The following is a 3,671-nucleotide window of genomic DNA, read 5'->3' as shown; positions in this document are numbered from 1 at the left end:
CTTCTTCTACAGTTGATTGGACTTGGTAGTAGAGAAATATTTGCTAAGAAATCCTATTTAGTGCCACTCATTTATTGACACTTCTTGGAGCTAGAGTGTGGTACCAGTCCTTTGCAGAATCTTTTAGGGGAAAAGGAAAGGACTCATCTTCATCTGCTCTTCATTTGTGTTGGTCGGCCTCAGACTTGTGAAAAACTCAATACACTCATCTAGATGTTGAATAGGATCTTCTAATGCAGTCCCGGGAAACTTAGGCAGTAAGTGAACTACCCCCAGTCTTAAGCGCAAATCTTCAACCTTCAAGAAGCGCTAGAAATGCCATGACCCAATTCTGTTGCTCCAAGTTAGGAGCGGTCAAAGTCTTGAAAGTAATTCTTTCTGATGGTAATGCCATTGGAACTTCTTCTTCAGTTTCAGGCTCACTGTCAAACAATCCTCCAACTAACTCGTCCACTTCCTCTTCTAGAACTCTTGCTCAGGAGTCCCTTTTGACTCGGTGAGATTCTCGCTCGATCTCTGAAATAAAGCAACAGGAGACGAATTAGAAGAATGGGTGTGAACCATGGAATGGTTCACTTACACCATGATATGCACAACAGAAATCACAAAAAATAGTAGATGAAAAGAATTGCCTCCCCGACAACGACGCCAATTTAATAGAGGGGATTTCCAGGTCGTTATTCAAACAAATCCCGCGCTATGCAAAACGAGATATTCAATCACTTCTAAATACTAACAATCCTAAAACTAACTAATAAAAGTAAATCATGGCAGAAAAGGTCGATTCCGCATGGAGGCTATACTTATCTTATTTTTTATTATTATTATGAATTCAATCATGCAAATCCAAAGAAAACATATATTCTTATCTTTTATTTTTATTATGAATTCATTCATACAAATCCAAAGAAAACACAAAAAGGGGATTTTGTATTGTAATTAATCTATAACTAGGAAAATAAAACAAACAATTAATGTAGACCTACTCATGGGCGGGTTTGGGATGGACGTTGAGCAAGCCAAAGATTTTAGTTTATCCATTTATGCGGGTCGGTCCAAACTCATCCATGTTAAATGGGATAATTTCTATGTCCATACCTGTTCATTGTGGCGGGCGGGCTAACCAACGGGTGGCCCGTTTTGCCCATTTTTATCAAAAAATTTCATGTTCTTAAAAAAACTGTAAATTAACAAACTAAAAACCTACAAATTAGTGACAAAGTCTAAAAATATGGTTAAAAGTGTGGTTTTTGATGTATTTGGTGGCGAGAATCAACATAAATTGTAAGAGTTTAATAGTCAATATTATTACATTGGTGATATACTCGAAACAATTCATAATTATTGATTATATAATTACTCCACTTATGTTAAATAATATGAATAATATGAGTGATATATACTTACTCTACTTGACTAATGATTGTTGGTTATATACTTACTTTTGTAGAATAACTATATATGTTTTACTTTTACTTTTTTTATAAATAATATGGACTGTCTGGGTCTTTCCGCTGGGAAAGTTTCCAAAACCATGTTCATCATATTAATATGGGTGGTCCGGGCCCAACCCGGATGAGCAAAAATCGGTATCCAAGCCCGTCCATATTATAGGGCGTGCCATGCGGGCATGTCCGCTTTTGAGAACGTCTAAATTGATGTAATCAAATGGAGGGAAGCTTCATAGTAAAGTATTCTTAAAGTTATTCAGCAGTATTGGTGATCATTATAAATCCAAAGACTCTACCTTTCATGCAAGCTGTTCTTATTCTTATTCAAAATTAACTAGAACCTCAACCTGGATTTTCTAAGCCTATCTACTTTAGTTAACCATGAATCCATCAATGATTCAAACTAATAGAGGCAATAAATAAGGAATATGCAGGATATGGTGGTAGAAAACATCAACCATCACTAAGCTAGTCCACAATTCAAGTCTCTCTACAACACTCTAGCTTTGTCGGAAACTAGTACATCGTAGTTAATTCAAAGGAATAGAATGATCAACCCGATACAAATTGTCCTAGCAATATGATAAATCAAACCAAGTCCTAGATAATCAGCCTATAATTCAATCAATCATTCAATAAATCATTCAATTCAAGAGATAAGAAAACAACTTTCGCATAGGTAGAAATTGAATAAACTCACATCAGCAATAACTCCAACTTTACTTTACTAAGAAATTGGGAAATTAGTTCAACATACCGAATACAAAGAACAAGTTCTGGAAAATAGGCTCTATAAGTTGAATAACACATAACTCTGTGTAAATTAGGTGCAAACCTAATTTATATCTAAAGCCTTTTCCAACGTATTCTTCAATCCTAAAATAACAAATACCATAAATAAAACAAAATCTTCTAAAAGGAAACTCAAAAAACATTGAAGAATTTTGGAAAATTAAGAAATAAAGAAATCTCTCGGTTGCCTTGGTCCGCAACCGCCGATCGCCACTATGTCTTCAGTAATCGTCGATAATGAAAATCGGGATTTTTTCATAACTCGATCGGCAATTGTCGGAATGATATAGGCGATCAACGATCGATCAGTCTTCAACTCCTTCAGCTTCTCCAGTAAATCTTCAACGTCGCATCGGTGTTCGACTATTTGGCTTCCTTCTTTCTAAAATCTTAAATATGTGGTGTAGATGGTCATAAAGTGATACAGATCAAATACACACTAATACAGCTCATAATCAAACTGAAAATATGCTAAAACTATGCCTAAATACCCGACGTAGACGTGTACATCAAACTCCCCCATACTTGAACTCTACTCGTCTTCAGTGAAATCATACTACCACTCATCTCGCAATAAAATCACGTAGAATCTCAAGTACAAAGTCGCTCAACATAGAATTAACATACAATAAGTTTATCCCAGTCGACCCAACCTAATACATCAAAATCTAAACTCTCATACATCATATAACTCTCAATCTCATAAAATGTAGTAACAAATCAAATATTATCAATAGAGCTCATGTAACCATATAGTAATAAAGCCCATAGATCATCCTAGTCTTCTCTTAAATAATAATAAAAAATTATCAAAAACAAAATCATCATCATCTCCATCAACTCATCTCAACTCCAGACTCCAAACAATGACCTACACCACTAAAAATGTATAAAACCAGCCACACACAAACCTGGCCATCAATTCCTAAGAAAAGATCTACATCGTACAATCACAACAATATGCATCAAACTCTAGGAAAGAAATTCTAGTCTTAGAATATACTATAGAGTACATCAAAAATCTCCAAAGTAAAATAGTGATCTAAATCTGAGAATTATGTCAATGAGCTCAAGAAAATCCACTAAGAAACAATATATCATAAAGCTCAAAATGAGAGGTAAAGTAAAATAGAAATTAATGTATACCTTATACCTCCAGGTGAAATCCTACCCGAAAACCTCATATACTTCACTTCTTATGTCACTGTCGCCAAATAAAATCCAAACATCCCAAGACAATCATTCTTTTCACTCCAATTTTTGCTTAAGAGCCCTTTTGGATTTTTATCTAACACTTTCGTTTCATTTTTTTCAAGTCACCGCACCTCACAATCTCTCAAAATATTTTGGTTGCCAATCCTATTATCCACCAGATTACCTGGTTTTTGCCTAAGCGCGGATTAATTTTGTTGTCTTTTTTCGTTTTTA

The sequence above is a fragment of the Phyllobates terribilis genome, unplaced genomic scaffold (assembly GCF_046119375.1).
Source record: "Phyllobates terribilis strain yellow unplaced genomic scaffold, ASM4611937v1 Scaffold_4042__1_contigs__length_65987, whole genome shotgun sequence".
Lineage (NCBI taxonomy): Eukaryota > Metazoa > Chordata > Amphibia > Anura > Dendrobatidae > Phyllobates > Phyllobates terribilis.
This window is presented reverse-complemented; position numbering follows the sequence as displayed.